We start from the raw sequence: 19,946 nt of genomic DNA on the forward strand, positions 1-19,946 counted from the left end.
GTCCCAGATTCCATTTATCAAACGCTTGTCATAATGATAATGATGATAAAAAAAGTGGAGTGATTTGAATTGGCTACAGTGGAACTAGCGTTGCCGGGACTTGTTCAGCTCCTGCTCTTTATCGGCTCGCACCTCCTGTCCGCGGCTCTCTCTGCGTCACTCTTTTGTGTCTGGAATGAATAATGTGGTTCCAGGTCGGCGTTTCAGCTCTGGGGTCTGACCGAGGCTCTTGTATACACCAGGGCTGCATGGATGTGCGTGTCCCAGCTGCGTATGACATCATTTCGGTAGGAGGCAGAACAAACTTGCCTCTGTTCACTCAACACGTCTTCACGTTTTAGGTTTTTATCGAGGCAGAATTACAGTCAAAAGTCAAAATTACAGTAAAAAACTGACAATAAGAAACTTGTTTCCCTACTCATACAGTTCTCCTACTAGGCAATCTAGTCATCTAGGCAATGTCATTTGTGTAAAATCGCAATCTAGGCAATGTCATCTGTGTAAAATCACAAGTCTCCACAGTTCTGAGTACATCATTGTCAGGAGCTCTCATTTCCCCTTGGTAAAGTTAAAGGACAACTTTAACGAGAGGGCTATGCTTTGGAGGCTGCCATATTTATTTTCTTTTATGCAATACCAGTTGCCTGGCTATTCTGCTGATCCCCTGCCTCTAATCCTTGCATGCAGACCCTGAACAAGCATGCAGCAGATCAAGTGTTTCTGACATTGTCAGATTTGAAAAGATTAGCTGCATGCTTGTTTCTGGTGTGATTTAGACACTACGGGCTGGAAAGTGTAGTGGTTAAGGGCTCTGCCTCTGACACAGGAGACCTGGGTTCAAATCTCGGCTCTGCCTGTTCAGTAAGCCAGCACCTATATCAGTAAGGAGTTTCTTGGGCAAGTCTCCTTAACACTGCTACTGCCTACTGAGTGCGCTCTAGTGGCTGCCTCGCAAGCGCTTTGAGTCCGTCCGGAGAAAGGCGCTATACAAATACTGCTATTACTGCAGCCAAATAGAGCTGCAGGGATGCCAAACAACTGGTATTGTTTAAAAGGAATGAAATATGGCAGCTTCCTTATTTTTCTCACTCCAGTTGTCCTTTAAATTGTCAAGTGCATTGACAAAACTGTACGGTGAAAATAATTTCCCCCAGAACATGACAGAAGGAAAGCAGAGAGAAATGTTCCATGTATGTATTTAGAGAGTTTAGCCTGTTTAATGCTCCCCTTATTTGGGTCTAATCACAAGTTGTAATTTGATCTCTCCCCGTGTCACCTGACTACCACAGCAGATTTTGAAAGGACACAGGATGTTAACAATATTTCTGCTTCCATGAAAGCAGGAAGTAGAAACTGCAGATTTATTTTAGGAATAGTATCCGCTGTAACAAATACGTTTTTTTTCTTTAAAGGTTATTATGCTGTTGCTTGTATTTAGCAGAGAAGTTCTGAGATATTTAGTCTTATAAATTGCAAGAAGTAATAAAAAAATGTAGGGACGTCTCCCCAAACTGCCAGTCGCACCTTCCCACTCCATAGACACCCATAGGACAGGGTTTGAATAGCAAGTCAACTGAATCCACTTCTCGCATTACAGGTAATCTTCCTGGTTTCAGCATCAGAAACACTTCCTATATACCTATTTATAGCTGTATATAACCCTGCCCTGCCAGTGATGCTTAGCTTAAGGCTGATTAAATATGCAGAATTCTCCTCCCAGAGCATTTTGGGATACCAGGTATATTTTCTACTGGCTCTAGATCTCCCGGTAAACAAACGTTCCGCAGAGCTGCACCTGACAGGATTAAAGACACCGCCACCTATGGAAAATTTCAGACTATAAATTGGGGTTAGGAAAGATTTTACAATAGGCAAACATTGACTAAATAATTTATTAAATATTATTGTAAAAAATGAAGCAATTTTATTTATGACATTAATTTCATTACAGCTCCTCTTTAATTAAGGATGTATATTTTTTAAAGCTGGTTTCTCAGCCATAAAATCAAATTTAATTTACCCACTTCTCTGTATTTATTATGTAGTCTACATCTTGACCCTACGTTGCAAGCATTCCAATATAATCCTAGATGTTTCTTGTGCTGTAATGAATCTCATCTCCTTCAGCCTGGCTCATTTCCCATACGTTGCTGGGGATAGGGAACCCCTCCGACATTCCTGCTCCTCACTGATTGGCCGAGGGCAGTTCAGTGTGACGGGGCTGAGAAGGGAAATACACCTTACTCCTCTGCAGAAGCTGCTGAAATACGATCTATGCTGTGCTCACATGTGTTTACAAAGCAAGCTAGATATGACAGTGCGGTTTTAGTACAGAGCTCAGTGGGGAGGAGGTCTGGCAATGCATACACCATTTTGGGCAGGGGTAGAAGTCCCAGCCCTGCATTCTGTCATCTCGCCCTCCAGACTACTTTTTCATTCCACCCGGCTGGAACAAATTTCTGGGGATAACACTGAAATAGTAATCCCAACTTCTGCTTGGGGTAGCCACCTGAGTCTGTGTTTCTACATCCCTCCCGGGGGATCCCGACGTTTGCCACCATTCTTCTTCCGCTCCTCCGAGGCTCTGCTTCCGCCTGCTGAGATTGCCGGCTGTCGTGATGACAACAGATGTCAGCCTGCAACTTCACGTTAGAGTTGCAGCGCCACCCGGAGGATGGAGGGAAAACTGCAGCGCTGGAGCCTGGGAGGTTTGTGGTTGTGGAACTGCTGCAGATCTCCCTGGCAGCATGATTTTTTTTTCCAGGTTTTAGGGTTGGGAAGGGGGCAAAAAAATTGCACCACTTTTAAAACCCTAAAATCCAGAAAGAATCATAATGGCAAGGGGGTTAAACCGGACCTGAACTCAGAAAGTCCTCTCTGCTCTAAAAGATAAGCAACATCATAATAACTTTGAAAAAAAACCATTTATTTGTTACAGCTGATACAAATCCTGAGATATATCTGCACTGTTTCTACTTCCTGATTCATGGAAGCAGACATATTGTTTACATCCTGTGCTTCAGATGAGCTTATCTGCCATTGCAGTCAGCACAGGGGGGAGATCAAATTACAGATGAGGGGGAATTAGACAGGCTAAGCCAGGCATGCGCAAACTTGGCCCTCCAGCTGTTAAGGAACTACAAGTCCCACAATGCATTGCAGGAGTCTGACAGCCACAGTCATGACTCATAAAGGCAAATACATTGTGGGACTTGTAGTTCCGTAACAGCTGGAGGGCCGAGTTTGCCCATGCCTGGGCTAAGCTCTCTAAATACATACAGTGTGCATTTCAACAGGGCTGTGGATTTGGTACAAAAATCATCCGACTCCAACTACGACTCCTCAGTTTATAAAACTACAGACTCTGACTCCAACTCCACGTACCCAAAATGGCTCCTCGACTCTGACTCCTTAGTCTAATACTTACCAGGGCTGTGGATTTTGTGCAAAAATCATCCGACTCCGATTCCTCAGTTCATGAAACCACCGACTCCAACTCTGACTCCAGGTACCCAAAATTGCTCCGACTCCAACTCCACAGCCCTGCATTTCACTATATTTTCCTTCTGTCCTGTGCAAGAGTTCAGGTCCACAGTAAGTAGGACGGAAAGCGCGAGCCAGACCTATACAGGCATTAAGCCGCCGGGCGGAGAATGGCGAAGAATCCTTTTGACCGTCAGGAGAAGTTTTTGAATGTCAGTCTGTACCTTTTGGATCAGAGTCAGGGCAGGCTATTGCGAAGGCAGACTTGTAAAAGCAGACAGCTGGTTTATATCTGGCTTCCCAGAGCCGTGGACAGACATACCTAACCTATTATGTGCGAGCTTCGCTTGTTTCAAGTAACGTCATCATGCCATGGAGGAGGATGCTAATAAATGGCAACGCATGAGGCGCAAAAGGTGCCTCCCCCCCCCCCCTCTCCTTCTACCACGGGGTTTTGTTGTTTAGCAAGCTGTAAATAATTGAGAATAAAGCAAAACTTCACTCACGATCAGGGATGTTCTTGGCTCGGAGTGCGTATAATTTCATTCGGTACGGTTAATAGGGCCGCGCTGCCAGTCAGTAACGGCGCTTGTTTGGCTCCAGGCTATCGGGGTATAAATTCTGCCTTTTTTATGTCTATCTGTTTATTATTAGGATAACGTTTTAAATTGCAGGCAGATGGCTAAATGCAGAGATGAAATTCGGTATAGGCGATTCGTCTTACCTGCCAAAAGATTTGTCATTCTGTCCGGATGGTTGTGCTTTCCAGACGGCTGGCATGAGCTGCTTTGCCCTCTTCCCCCTCCTACAGCCCAGAAACCCAACTGGAAAATGCCAGTTATCTCGACTGACTCCATTGGCTCCGCCTCCACAACTCCACTCTGTAAATCCCTCCACTGGCTCCCTATCCGCTACAGGATCACCTTCGAAATTCTGTGCCTGGTCTACAAATCTGTACGCAAGACCTACCCGACCAACATCTCTGAATTCATCCACAGACATCCACCTGGCCGCCCCCACTGATCCTCCGACCTGTGTCTCACCGCCCTGCACATCTTCCATGCGAGACTGCAGGACTTCTCAAGAGCTGCCCCCATTCTCTGGAACTCCCTTCCACCACCTATCAGGCTCTCCCCAGCCTTCAACACCTTCAAACAAGCCCTCTTCAAGATCGCCTACCCCCTGCATCAATGCCCTAACTCATGTTGCTGAGGACCTATTATGCAACCTATACCTATTGTGTCCCTACCACTTCCCTTTAAACTGTAAGCCTCATGCACCCCCTTCATCAGGTACCCTTCCTGCAAATTGACTTGGACTTGAACTAGGTGGTCTCTAAGACTTGCATGATCTTGGATCTTGTTGTTTGTTTCCCTTTTTACCTATTGTTCAGGCCCAGGACAGGCAAACAGGGTGCTGGACGTTTGGGGGCTGATGGGCGCCGCCATAGGCTGTAATGTGAATTATGGCTATAGCGCCGCTCAGAGGGTAATTTGGGCGCTGGCAAAAGACTGAGCCCAAATTATGAAAAATACAGTGCAATTCAGCAGCCATCATTAACTGTCAGAAGCCGATATGCATCTTCATTAAGAAGTATTAAATAAGAGGTTTGCACACCCTGAGCATAGTATGAAGCAGATCTGCTGGGTGCTTGGTACAGTAAGACAGACCCGTGGGGAGGTCCTAAATAACAATGTAACTAGAAAAATACCAGCACACCAATTTTGCTTAGTGAATATATATATTGACAAAGGCAAAAATACATACAGCATTAGCAGAAAAAGTTGAAGCACACAGCATAGCAGTTAAACTGGAATGACTGAAACCTTATGCAATCCAGTGAGAGCACAAAACAGACGCAGGAAACATATGTACAAAGTTTAGGTTGCTAGACAAGTAGCAGCAAGTGATGTGTATAATATAGTATTTGAACAAATGGCTAACAATCCAAAATGTACACACAGTTAACTGCACAGAAAATCACCCTGCATAGATTACAATGAGAAAAAAGCATCAGAGTTCAAAAAGAGCAAGTAGAGCTACAGGGATGCAGGGGATGCCAAGAAACAAAAAGTGCTCAGAGATCCATTTACCCTGACAGCGCTGTTTCGGAGTGAATACTCCTTCCTCAGAGGGTAGCCAGGTACTGCTGCAGTGAGCTCTACTTGCTCTTTTTGAACTCTGATGCTTTCTTCTCATTGTAATCTATGCAGGGTGATTTTCTGTGCAGTTAACTGTGTGTACATTTTGGATTGTTAGCCATTTGTTCAAATACTATATTATACACATCACTTGCTGCTACTTGTCTAGCAACCTAAACTTTGTACATATGTTTCCTGCGTCTGTTTTGTGCTCTCACTGGATTGCATAAGGTTTCAGTCATTCCAGTTTAACTGCTATGCTGTGTGCTTCAACTTTTTCTGCTAATGCTGTATGTATTTTTGCCTTTGTCAATATATATATTCACTAAGCAAAATTGGTGTGCTGGTATTTTTCTAGTTACATCTTCATTAAGAAGTGCCATACCCGCGACTGTTGCAAACGTAGGCACTTGTTATTGACCTGAGGAAGTGGACTAGTACCCGTGAAATGCATTGTCTTTTGTGCTTCATTAAAATGTTATATCTACCCTATTGGTTTGGTCCTTTATGGAGATAAGACAAACCTACTCCTACGTTTTATGACTTAGAGTATAGAATATCTTTGGGCACCTCCTACAGTTTCTTTAGCAATAGTTATACCCTTCGGGTGAAGTATTAGACACCACGTCCTTCCATAACCCAAGGAGAAGCAGGTTAGGTGAGTATGTGCCTGTTGCCGGCTCACAGAGAACAGGCACTGGGGAGGAGGAAGGACACAGGAGGAAGCACATTGGCTGGACAGGTAAGTGGTGAATACACTGCTGGTACTCTGCAGGGTTCCTAGAGGAGCACTACTAGCTTTGGGGGAAACCTGAGGGCCCTGGTGGGAGAAGGCCAGGAGTCTGAGGCGATGACCCGCTGTGTGTGAGCAGGTAAATGATCCCTCTCCGATCAGTTTCGATCAGAGAGGTAGCTGTCTAATGGATAATCTTGTGGCAGGTCGAATGATGTATGGGCACCTTAAAGGATACCCGAAATGACATGTGACGTAAGATAGACATGGGTATGTACAGTGCCTAGCACACAAATAACTATGCTGTGTTCCTTTTTTTTTTTTTTTTCCTCTGCCGGAAAGAGTTAAATATCAGGTATGGAAGTGGCTGACTCAGTCCCGACTCAGACTACAGTGTGACTACAGTGTGATCCTCACTGATTAGAAATTCCAACTATAAAACACTTTCCTAGCAGAAAATGGCTTCTGACAGTAGGAAGGGGATAAAAAGGGTCAATAGGTCATAGATTTTAGCTCTGGCATACTTCAATGAATGTGTCATTGAGCAAAAACAATAAAACAGTTAAAACTTAAAAAGTAGATTTAAATATATAATAAAACCGTGAAATATCTTAAAAAGTCATTTTTAGGAGAAGGAAGATAGATACAATCGTTTATTTCATTTGTTTATTTTCTGTTCGGGTGTCCTTTTAAAGTGAACCTGAACCAAGAAAGAAATTATTTAAAATAAACACATGATGTAGCTGCAAATAAATATTACAAATATTACATACTTACCTCACCGTCAGTTCCTCTCAGAAGCTCACCATTTTCTTCTAACAGCGATTCCTTTAAGTTCCGACTACATCTAGTCAGACCTGTCTCAGGAAACTAAAAGCCTCAGGGCCCTTTCACACCGAGGCGGTGCGGTATTTTTGCGCACCCCACTGCCGTGCAATGAAAGTCTATGGAGACTTTCATACTGGGATGTTACCGCGCAATGGGATGGAAGTGAAGTTTTCGCCGCATCCCTGAGGCAGGTCAAGAACTACGTTAACGATGCGGCGAGGGGCGGCGGCCCGGAAGTCATGATAGTCTATGGCGAAACATGCATCTGTAAAAATTCACCATTGCAGCGCGCATACGCGGAAGCGTATTTTAACAATGCGCTTCCGTGCACAAGCAGGCAGCGAAGAAAAGTGTGCATCATGTGCGTGTCACCTCCTGCTTGGCCAGGGGCCAGACAGGGAACACCGCGCAGTAGCGCGGTGTTCCCTGAAGGCCTGTTTTTGACATACCGTCCGTCAGGCGCAACGCATAGCTGACGCTGGTTTCTGGTGTGAAACCAGCCTGTGGGCCCTTTTTCACTATATTTATAATATAATCTAGCGCCAACATTTTCTGCAGCGCTGTACATAGTACAAAACAAGTATTGGGACACATACATTAGTTGATTTTCAAAGTTATGTCCATGTTTTCCTATGACTCAGTTCACACTACACATGACTACCTGAAAGCTTTTTCATCATTTACTGCTATGGAAAGTTAAAACACATCAGTTTTTCATCGTACGGCCCTTTTTTCACTATATCAGTTGCTGTCGGTTATAACTGAAAGGAGAACTGATGTGCAAGGTAATGTCCATGTTTCCCTATGGCTCAAGCGATATTACTGGTTCACAGAGCGCTGACCAGAAAGCTGGTACAAGGTCGTCGCCATTTTTAAAATGGAGGATGGAGAATTCCATTGACCATAGTGAGCAGGACACAGGAGAGAAGAAAGAGATTGATAAGTAGACTACACTGAGATAATTATAACATGTATGTTTTTGACTTTTTTTTTAATTTTTCAGTTCAGGTTTGCTTTAAAGGACAACTGAAGAGAGAGGGATATGGAGGCTGCCATATTTATTTCCTTTTAAGCAATACCGGTTGCCTGGCAGTCCTGCTTATCCTCTGTCTCTAATACTTTTAGCCATAGCCCCTGAACAAGCATGCAGCAGATCAGGTGTGTCTGACATTGTCAGATCTGACAATATTAGCTGCATGCTTGTTTCTTGTGTTATTTAGACACTACTGCAGCCAAATAGATCAGCATCGGCTTCCAACTGGCTCCCCATAAAATGAGTATCATTTCAAAATTAGCATGCTAACATTCAAATCCCTACACGACCTAGGCCCAGAGTCCAACTAAAAACCTTCGGAGCCAGAGCTTTTTCTCATGCTGCCCCAACCTGTGGAATTCCTTGCCAAACTGAATCAAGCTCCAACCCTGGAAAACTTTCAATGAAAACTGAAAAGTCAACTGCTTAGTCTGGTATTTATGATCACTTAACTTTTTCCCCTGAACACATCACTGTTTACTGATCTGAGACAAGCTTATGCACTTTTGAGTCCTACAGGAAAAAAAGCGCTTTACAAATGTTTCATTATTATTATTGTATTGTTTACAAGGAAATAAATATGGCAGCCTCCATATACCTCTCACTTCAGTTGTCCTTTTAGGCCTTGTTCACATTAGACGCGTTGCTGTCCATATTTCGGCAACGCATGTGGAGGGAGACGCGCACGAGCAGCAGAAGTGCATAGACTGCACTGTCTGATGTTCACATGACATGCGTTGCGTAAGTGTCCGATGCGCGAACGCACTGCTGCACGCATTTTTGGGAAAAACGCACAGCTGACCCATTCACTTCACGTTCCGATCACACGCACATCTGCGCGTCATGGTGTGAATGAGGCCTAAAGTAAACCAGAGCTGACTATATAGCAAAAATTGATAATTACCCGGGACTTCCTTCATCCCCACAAGCACGTCTGAGCCCCTCGCCGTCCTCCCTGGGTCTGCTGCTCAGCCGCAATCAGCGGAGATCCGTGCGTGCATTCCAGTGCACATGAGCATAGAGAAAAAAATACACCTTCATTTCCAAATACTATATTGTCACCATACTTTGTACTAGGGACATTATTAAAATCTTGTGATAACCAGAACAAATAGGCAGATAAAATGTGTGGGGTTTATGTACAGTAGCAGTGTTTATATTAAAACTATAGGGGATGAAATTGGAGAAATAGTGTATTTTTTCATTTATTCCTTGTTTTTCCCTTTAAAATGCATAGCAAATAAAGTGATTACTGAAAACACATATCCACCCCAAAAAGCCTAATTGGTGATGAAAAAAACAAGATATAGATAATTTCATTGTGACTAGTAGTGTTTAAGCTATTGGCAAATGAAAGGGATGAGTACGGAAAGGTGAAAATCGCTCTTGTCCGTTAGGGTAAAAACGCCTTTGGGGTGAAGTGGTTAAAGGGGTTCTGTGGAATGTAAACCCTCCCCCCCCCCAAAAACAGACACTTACCTGGTACTTCTATCGGCCCCCCTGTAGCTGTCATGTCCAGCGCCATCCTCCTATGATCATCCGTTCCCCGCTGCTGGTCCTGGTATAATTAGCTTCCTAGCGCAACTGCAGCTGCGCGGCCGGGAGCTTACTGCGCAGGCGCAGTACGAGAAAACCTCGTCCTGCGCAATAAGCTCCCAGAGTAAAGAGTGGGAGCGCACACTATTCGTCTTGTTAGACAACTAATTCACCGGTGCCGGCGGCGGGGAACGGAGGATCGTAGGAGGACGGTGCGAGACATGACAGCTACAGGGGGCCGATAGAAGTCCCAGGTAAGTATTTTTCTTTTTTTTTTACATTTCACAGAACCCCTTTAAAGTGAACCAGAGACGAAGCACCCTCATGTATGTTACCATATATATCAGTGGGAACATTAAAGCGCACACACCTACCCTGCTCTCTGTTTCATTCTTCACTGCTCAGCCTGCTTGTTATCAGCCCTGATAAAATCCCTGACTGAGCATTCAGTCTGACTTTGCTCAGGAATCATTATAGCTGAGTCTGTCTTCTCTGATGTCTTTTCAAGCCCAAGCCTGCCCCCTTCTGGATCTGCTATAATGACTCAGCTATAAAGATTCCTGAGCAAAGCCAGACTGAATGCTCAGTCGAGGATTTTATCAGGGCTGATAACAAGCAGGCTGAGCAGTGAAGAATGAAACAGAGAGCAGGATATGTGTTTTTTTTCTCTAATATTCCCACTGATATATATGGTAAAATACATGAGGTTGCTTCGTCTCTGGTTCACTTTAACCTTCCTGGCGGTAAGCCCGAGCTGAGCTCGGGCTATGCCGCCGGAAGGCACCGCTCAGGCCCCGCTGGGCCGATTTGCATAATTTTTTTTTTTGCTGCACGCAGCTAGCACTTTGCTAGCTGCGTGCAGTGCCCGATCGCCGCCGCTACCCGCCGATCCGCCGCTATCCGTCGCGCCGCAGCCGCCCCCCCCCCCCCCCCCCAGACCCCGTGCGCTGCCTGGCCAATCAGTGCCAGGCAGCTCTATGGGGTGGATAGGAATCCCCTTTGACGTCACGACGTCGGTGACGTCATCCCGCCCCGTCGCCATGGCGACGGGGGAAGCCCTCCAGGAGATCCCGTTCTTTAAACGGGATCTCCTGATCGCCGATCGCCGGAGGCTGGGGGGATGCCGCTGAGCAGCGGCTATCATGTAGCGAGACTTTGTCTCGCTACATGAAAAAAAAAAAAATTAAAAAAGATTTGCTGCCCCCTGGCGATTTTTTTTTTTTAGCAAACCGCCAGGAGGGTTAAGGCTTCATGCACACAGCGCTTGTGTGTCAGTCACTGGCTTCACTCTGTAAAATGCCAGGGCAAAACGTCAACACCGTATAAAATAATAATGGTAATAATTGGGTAGATGTGGCCAGAATAAAATAAAACCAAACACCCCGGCCATGTGCTTTAATCATCTCTCCATATATCTGTCTTTTCATCCTCCTCACAACCTGTCAGCACAGCTAACAAGCTCCTAGGCCCGTGTTTTCCATTTCCAGGGTCTCTCAGGGGTCCCCGGACGAATATTCTTAAAGGCAACTCACTGAACATCTGTTATCAGTTTGTCTAGGAGGATAAAACAAAACTTGGTGCCAGGAAACCAGAAATGAAATGAATTCTCTGAGTTTTCTAGCTCTGTGAGGGGGGCGCAGGACAGGCCGGAGCCCTAACGAGCACCTGGGTAATAGGTAGGTGATAAGCATTAGAGCAGCCTCTGTTGTGCGGGGTTACAGGGCAGCGTTTGATCCGGGCGGGGGCGGTAATTGTGTCTGGCGACACCTCATCACGTCCGCGGGGTTCCCTGTGCTGCAGAACAGCCAGGCCTTGTATTTTATCTTATTACGGTGACAGGCTGCACAGTATGGAAACTTTTCATTTTGTTTTATGGATTCCTCCGTGGGCCTTATTAAGCCGTCCGAGGCGAGCGCTTTGGTTTGAGGGATGATTTCCTGCTTCCTGGCTCGGAATTTCAATATTAGGATTTGTGGGCTGTTGAGGTTGCACCTCAAGCTGAGCTGTAATATTGCCTCCGAACTGCAGGGGGCGCTGGGACGTACACCTGTGTCTAACAAAGAAGGCATTGCAAGACAGAACTTTTGTCTGTTGTGCCTTCTGGACAGGAGCTTTCTGCACATGCGCAGTTTAAGTTTTTGTGAATTGGGCATGAGCAAAACACTCTGAAATGTGAGTGCAATCGAAGAAGAATGCCAATGGGACTGCGCATGTGCAGAAGCACCAACCAGAGTTCTGGTCGTGGTTCTTTCTGATGGGAGCAGTGGCACACTGGAGGGGTTTAGAAGACCTGGTAGACTTGGGAATGGGGGTGAGAATTTAGCAATTTTCAGTACCTTTCAGATATTGGGGGACATTTATCATAGTGTCTGAGACAAAATATTAGTAGGTTTTTAGAAATCTGTGCAGAACTGTGTCAGACAGCCTAAGAAATCCCTAAATAGTGCAGATTCCTTCTTAAACTGTTAGGAATAGGATGAGTTCGGAAGGTATCTGACAGTGCAGTGTGTGAGTGGAATTGCTGTTGCTGAGGTAACCAATACATCTGCTGTATTGCATCAATGCCCAGCACTGGAAGGGTTAAGCACAGAACAGCTTCACAGGACACCTGGCAGCAGGGGGGAGGAGCCTTTAACAACTCATGCCTAGCCTGCACTGCTGCACTATCTGTAGAACTGCTATGAAGCATTTCTTAATCTGCAGCAGTTTTGGGATGGATTTGCACTTTTCTTAACTGTAGTGCAGCTCTAGAAATCCACAGTAAACTGCTGTTATTAAGTAGGATTTGAGAAGTTTCGTATTGTCATGCAGAACAGTTCTGCTGCTGGTTAGAACAGTTTAAGAAGAAAAAACTGTCACTAATTCTTTGATAAATCTGGCCCACTGATCGGTTTGCATCAATCAAACCAGCAAAACTTGAATCGATTTATAATCTGTTCGTTTAAAAGAATCGAACGTGTAGGTCAATCGAACACCAAAATTGATCGGTGTGACATTAGCCTGATTGCTTACGTGTCCATGCGATTTTCACTTAAGATCCTATTCAATACTCAGATCTGACATTGATCCGATATAAAGCCCCATCTACACGATACGATTCTTTATACGATTCAATTACGATTCTATTTACGATCCGATTAAATCCAACATGTCCAATTGGGATTCGATTCAATTCGATTTGCCATTGTTTTGCAATGGCAAATAGAATTGAATTGAATCGAATCCTGATTGGACATGTTGGATTTAATCGGATCGTAAATAGAATCGTAATTGAATCATATAAAGAATCGTATCGTGTAGATTGGGCTTTAAAGAAAACCAACGTACACGTGTACGCAATTTATTTATTTAAATTCCTTTCAGATTTCTGATCATTTTTCCACTTGGCTATTGATCAAAAATAAATCGAACGGACATACACATAGCTAGTATTTCCATCGTTATTTTCCATCACGTCTGATCTGCTTCCAATCAAGAAAGAAATCAATTCTGAGCTTTTTTATTATTTAGTATTTCTATAGCGCGGACATCTTCTGCAGCACTTTACAGAGTGCATAGTCCTGTCACTGACTGTCCTCAGAGGAGCTCACAATCCAATCCCTACCATAGTCCTAGTCTAATGTTCTATCATTTATATGGCACTGACGTCTTCTGCAGCACTTCACAGAGTACATAGTCATGTCACTGACTGTCCTCAGAGGCGCTCTCAATATAATCCTACCATAGTCATGTTTTCATTGTCGCCTAGGGCCAATTTTTTTTTTTTTTTTTTAGAAAGAAGCCAATTAACTGATCTGTATGTTTTTGGGATGTGGGAAGAAACCCATGCAGACACGGGGAGAACATACAAGCTGCTGACTGAGTGGGTAAATATTTACCCCAGACACAACAATAGCAGGGCTGGGAGGAATGTGATGCTCTCTGACACTTGTAGCCCTGAAGGAGAGGCAGTGAGATCCAAGTGTGCGTTCTCACTCGGGGGCTGTTTATGTCTGGTAGCGTGATTCTGGCAGACAGACGTCTGTGTATCTCTACAGAGTGAAGTCAGGGTGTCCAACACCTGTACATAGCGGGGGCTGCTGAGCCGCTGTAGACTGAATGCGTATGTGTATAGCTTATTGGTACGCTGCTTAAAGGGAACCAGATACAAAACACCCTCATGTATTTTACCATATGTATCCGTGGGAACATTAGAGAAACCGCCTACCCTGCTTTCTGTTTCATTCTGCACTGCACAGCCTGCTTCTAATCAGCCCAGATAAAATCCCCGACTGAGCATGCAGTCTGGCTTTGCTCAGGAATCATTATAGCTGAGTTATGATAGCAGAGCCAGAAGGGGGCAGGTTTGGGCTTGGAAAGACATCACACAAGACACTCTGTTATAATAATTCTTGTGCAAAGCCAGACTGAATGCTCAGTCTGGGATTTTATCAGGGCTGATAACAAGCAGGCTGAGCAGTGAAGAATGAAACAGAGAGCAGGGTAGGTGTTTTCTCTAATGTTTCCACTGATGTACAGTATATGGTAAAATACATAAGGGTGCTTAGTCTCTGGTTCGCTTTAAGAGGAACTGTAGTAAAAATTTAATTTTTTTTACAATATTCATTTATACATTATTTAGTCAATCTTTCCTCTCCCTGATTTGCATTCTGAAATGTATCACTGGTAGTGACATCTTTAGTTCTGCCAGGTGATTTGTGCGGAATGTTTGCAACTGAGCGTTCTATGCACAGAGGAAGAAGCTGCTTGCTTGGCAATTGGAAAAAGCCGTTATTTCCCACAATGCAATGAGGTTCACATGCAGCAAACTGTCAGGACCATGGTCATGACATCACACTCTGGTACGGGTTTCACCACAATATCAATGACACAGGTCCCCCTTATAATTTATTCAAAAAAAGGTGAAGATTTCTCATGGGAAATGAGGTATTGCCTACTGATTGCAATGAAGTTCAATCCTAGGTTAGGCCTCTTTCACAGTGCGACGTTAAAGTCACACTTTAGAAAATGTTCCAACGCACACAGCAATACGAAGTCTGTGCGACATTCACAGTGCACACGTTGCGTTGTGTGCAACGTGTAGCAATATTTAGAGAGTGCTGCATGCTGTGCGTTTAGCAATACATTTGCTGCGTTATGTGTGTTGCACATGCTCAGTAATTTTTTTTTTAAATGTAACGCATGCGCCGTTTTCGTTCCATCAGTATGCGATGAAAACAGCGCACCAAGAGACACATAACGTAGTACAAAATAACGTCCAATTTTATAACCTACATGCGCTGCGTTAGGGGCATGTTGTGCGACCTTAACATTGCATCCAACACAATATCTTAGTGTGAAAGAGCCCTTAAAGTTCCTTTTTAAAGCCTGGGACCTGCTTGCGCTTTCGGAAATCAATACGATCTCCGAAAGTGCAAAGTGCCATGTTTTGTAGTGCGATTTCCCAATTTTCTCCTGCGTGAAATGGTGTTTGCATTGTCCGCCCTCCTCCCCACTGAGCCCTGTACAAGAATGTGCACTGTCCTATCTAGCTTGCTTTGTAAACGTGAGCACAGCATAAATTGGATTTGAGGAGCAGCAATGTGGGAGGGGAGATAACACGCTTCCCTCTCCCCGGCAATATACCAGAAGGGAGCCAGGCTGATCGAAATAAGATTCATTACAGCAGACACAGTTACGATTATATCGGAATGCTTGCAATTCAGGGTCAGGATGTAGACTGTATAATAAACACAGATCAGTGGGTAAGTGGAATTTGATCTTATGGCTAACAATCCCGCACGCAACAGTCAATTTTTGAATCGGGCCTTGCACCGGAGGCGGAGTTCTACCTTCACTCTCTGGCTGTAGGCATAAGTGACAGGTTGGCAATAGCACCTTTCAGAGCGGTGGTTTGATCTCTCTCTCCCTCTCTCGCCCGTCCCGACCTCCCAGGACGCCGCGTCCCTGAGCGATGCCGTTCCCGCGTCCCGGGCACATCTCCTGGAAAGTGGTGATTTCATGTTTTGATGTCGCTGGATTCCCCGGCAGAGAAAACATGGCCTCCCACGTCGAGGCCTGTGTAAAGTGATGTTAGTGGCTTTCTTGCGGCTTAATGGTTCCTAATTGGAAACTGACACTGGCTGCCAGGTGGGGCGCGTCACAAGGAGGCTCTTCACCCCGCTGCTAACGAGCGCCATTAGCTAAAAATAATTCCAGAGAGCCCCGGAGTGGTTGCGGCAAATTAAGGCGGCTGCCGGCTTAGGAGGAGCGTGTTTAGGAAACGCCAAAGTAGAATTCCAGATTAATTAATGTGATGAGCATTCAAGTTGCTTTTGCCATTTTTTAAAGTGGTGCTTGGAGTTCATCAGGATAGACGCCTCTGGAGAGCTCACCAATTGCAGATTTACTAATGACTATGTCACCTTTCATTAAAGGACAACTGAAGTGAGAAATATATGGAGGCTGCCATATTTATTTCCTTCTATACAATGCCAGTTGCCTGGCAGTTTGGCTGGTCTATTAGGATGCAGTAGTGTCTGACACCAGAAACAAGCATGAAGCTAATCTTTCAGATCTGACAATAATGTCAGAAACTCCTGATCTGCTGCATGCTTGTTCAGGGGATGTGGCTAAAAGTATTAGAGGCAGAGGATCAATAGTCGTACAGCAAAATCGCTAGATGTGTGGCTATTTTTTAGTTTCGATTTTGGCGATGGAGACAGACGCCGGCCACTGTGCCTGTGCCTCTCTGGCCGTGCGCGTCTTTGATTACGCTCCCACCAAGGGAGCGTTCTGTGCAAGTGCAGTACGGGATTTTCTTGCACTTTTCACTTCAATTCCTCTTTAAAGTGAACCTCCGGATTAAAAATCTACTCAGCAGAACTGAAAAGGCTTGGTGATTCTTTAACAGTTTCACAGCATCAGAACTTTGTTTTTCTTACCAAAGCCTCATTGTTAGCTGCATTTTTAGCTAAGCTCCACCCATCAAAGAAAAAAAAGCCTGAGATTTTTTTCCCTGATGCTGTGCAGAGCATGATGGGGTTTCCTATGTTGTTGTTCACGTTGCCTAGCAACTGGGAGAGGTGCTCAGGACACAGGACAGTTGGAACTGTGTCTCATGCTCCCTGTCACCTCCTTTCAACCAAAAAGATGGCTGCCCTCATGAAATCAAACATTTGCCTGTTCTTTTAAAACAGGGTGGGTAAGAGATTATATTACCTATCTATTTTAATTAACATAACTAATGTAACTTAATGACAGTATGTTTGTTTAGGCTGGAGTTCCTCTTTAACTACATGAATGTTGACTTGAAATTCTGGATTAATAGAGATGTCAGTGATGCTAATAATGCCATGAACAATTAATGCAAATTGCATGCAGCTTCAAATTGACCCTAATGCTCTTCTTAAAGTGTACCTGAGATATGCAGATAAATTCATACATACCTGTACTGCACAGGAGCGGCTATGGGAGCGCGCATAGCCACACTGCACCTGCGCTGACTATCTCCTACTGGATGACTTACTGGGGCCAGTTGTGGGGGCTGCAGGCAGCAGAGGACGACCTAGGAGGAAGCGATCAGGCTGGAGGAAGCCCCAGGCATGTATACTTTTTTTTTTTTTTTTTATATCCCCATCCCAGGTTTATTTCTTCATCGGCCCACATATAAGCTGCATGGACTTTTTAGCGAATCCATCATTCATCTTTTGCTTCAACAAAACGGAAGGATTGCCTTTTTAATTGTTCGTAGGGAGTTTATGGATTGAAAGTATGTTTGGGTATGTTGGAAGATTTCTGTGGGAGGGGGTGGAGCACTGTGGGGGAGCAAAGCACCATGGGAGGGTGGGTGCTGTGGGAGGGGGCGGGGCACCATGGGAGTGGGCGGAGCTGGGTAACGATGGCTGCAAAATGCCTTACTGCATCAAGTAGTACAAGGTTTGCAGTTTGAGTGATGCTCTGTTGGTTGATCATGTTTGAACTTGTCATGTGGTGTAGAAGTCAATGAGGAACAGATCAATTTCTAACTGTATTGAAATCGATTGGTCTTAGGGCTGCGGAGTCGGTATAAAAATCATCCGACTGTATTTCCGACTCCTAGTTCTGTGTATCTGAGGCCTTGGAAGATTGTTGTCAATGTTTTGTGTACTTTTCAGATTAGTGCTATATTTTGTCTCCAGAAGGGGTAGGCAATAAGATACAAATAATTCTGAGTTTATGCAGGATTATGCAATTTTTTTATGCAAATGTATGAAGCTTAAAAATGGACCAATAGAATCCCACCTTGGTGGAGCTTGAATGCTTCATTTTTAAGCTGCATACGTACCGTATGTGTACAAAATGTGCATATTCCTGCATCAACACGAAATGATTTGCATTTCAATGACTATCCCTAGTCCTGAGGTGGAAGTACCTTCTGCTTCTTCTATACTGTATATAGTAGGGAATAGATTGTGAGCTCCTCTGAGAACAGAGGAATTACTCTGTACTCTGTAAAGAGCTGCAATTTCAAACCGATAGAACGGGGTTTTTTTTTTTTTTTGAACCAATATTCTTGTTGTTTATTCTTTCTTTATAATTCCTCCAAATTGCGGACAAGGTATATAGATACAAAGACTGAACTTCCACTTCACATAGAAAGATTGCCTGACACGTGTTTCGAGGCTAGCAGCCACTTCCTCAGAGGCACATCGCATACAAACATCTGTTAAAAGACATATGAACCAACATACATACCGTTAGAGACCCATGCGCAAGTCAGGATAAAAAGCCAATCCAAAGAACAGGTAAGGGTCAAATGTACATGTTTGTCTAAAGCACCTTTAGACAAACATGTACATTTGACCCTTACCTGTTTTTCGGATCGGCTTTTTATCCTGACTTGCGCATGGGTCTCTAACGGTATGTATGTTGGTTCATATGTACACACGCACTACGGTCGCCAACGACTGGTCCGTCAGACCCTCCCGCTGGGCGGACTTTTAGGAGACAGTAGCGCGTGTTTCTGAGTGGATCGCTCAGAAATGGCCTTATCAGTCCGGCGACAGCACGTACACACACGCGTACTGTCGCCCTGAAAGTCCGCCCAGCGGGAGGGTCTGACGGACCAGTCGTTGGCGGCAGTAGTGCGTGTGTACGCACCTTTACCCGTAGGTCTACATCAGGAAACACCGCGATATGAAACAATGCAGACCATAAAATTATAAGCTGGAGTCTAATCTGTAAAGGGCTGCAGAAGATCTCAGTGCTGTATAAATACATAATAATAATAATAATAATAATAATAATATGGTAGGACATTAGACTATGACTATGGTAGGGATCAGATTGTGAGCTCCTCTGAGGACAGTCAGTGACATGACTATGTACTCTGTAAAGTGCTGCAGAAGATGTCAGTACTATATAAATACATAATAATAATATGGTAGGACATTAGACTATGACTATGGTAGGATTAGATTGTGAGCTCCTCTGAGGACAGTCAGTGACAGGACTGTGTAATGTGCTGCAGAAGATGTCAGTGCTATATAAAAACATAACAACAAGAAAGATTCTCATGACACAATATTTTTATTTAATTCTGTACAAATTTCCAACCTGATTGAATTTTAAAATTCAATCGATTTTAGGATGAGGTTTATTGCTTTTCTATCTAAACTCCTCTTTCTGCCGAAGTCATTATTTGGGGTCAAAACTCTGTACTATCTGCCAATCAGATCTTCCTGTGTGTAGCCAGCATTGGCCAGCAGACCGTCAGATCTGTTGCGGCGATCTCCGAAGCTGGCCATTAGCAGTACAATATTTCCCTCAGATGCGATCTTTCAATTAGATTTGCTTGCTCGAGAGTAATTGGAAGGTACCGTAATTATCAATTGTTCGCACAAACTGGACGGTTATGCTAGGTACACATGATACAATTTTCTGGCAGATTTACCCAGCAGATTGACTAATTCCAACATGTCCGATCTGATTTCAGATCGATTTTCTATTGAAGTGATCAGAAAATCGATTGGAAATCAGATCTGACCTGTTGGAAATAGTCAATCTGGCAGGTAAATCTGCCAGAACATTGTATCGTGTTTACCTAGCATTGGGGCTCTCTCTCTCTTCAGATACGATTGCAAAATCTAATATTCTGATCGACAAAATGTTGTATTCCAATCATTCGTAAAATCGTTTTTTGTAAAAGTCTGATCAAAAGAGCGCATCTGAG

General features: G+C 44.2%; 1 protein-coding gene across 3 annotated transcripts in view; it reads left to right on the forward strand.

The window, feature by feature from the left end:
- Positions 1 to 19,946, forward strand: part of DISP1 (dispatched RND transporter family member 1) — a 103,348-nt gene that overhangs the window by 25,992 nt on the left and 57,410 nt on the right. The gene's annotated exons all lie outside the window — the stretch shown is intronic.

Source organism: Hyperolius riggenbachi, chromosome 4 (genome assembly GCF_040937935.1).
Source record: "Hyperolius riggenbachi isolate aHypRig1 chromosome 4, aHypRig1.pri, whole genome shotgun sequence".
In the NCBI taxonomy this organism is placed as follows: Eukaryota; Metazoa; Chordata; class Amphibia; order Anura; family Hyperoliidae; genus Hyperolius; species Hyperolius riggenbachi.